The following is a 272-nucleotide window of genomic DNA, read 5'->3' as shown; positions in this document are numbered from 1 at the left end:
CCCCTACGCACTTTTGGTGGCGCAACTCGCACGAACAGTCCCACCTCGACCCCGTATACAAGCTTTTTTGCCTCGAAGAGTTCGTCGGAGACGAAGAAGCAACCTTCAGTGCAACCGTAGCACTCTTTTGTGCAACCGCCCAAACAACGCCCCCTCTACCCTCTGTCGAAACACTCGGCATTGCTGCTCCCTAAGGTGAGCTTCTCCTCATAGGCAATTCCGCTCTTATCCGGTCACGTTTGTGTGCCCGAATTTCGCAAGGCAACCTCCAT

This window comes from Cryptomeria japonica, unplaced genomic scaffold (genome assembly GCF_030272615.1).
Source record: "Cryptomeria japonica unplaced genomic scaffold, Sugi_1.0 HiC_scaffold_323, whole genome shotgun sequence".
In the NCBI taxonomy this organism is placed as follows: Eukaryota; Viridiplantae; Streptophyta; class Pinopsida; order Cupressales; family Cupressaceae; genus Cryptomeria; species Cryptomeria japonica.
The sequence above is the reverse complement of the archived record's forward strand: the minus strand, read 5'-3'. Positions refer to the sequence as shown.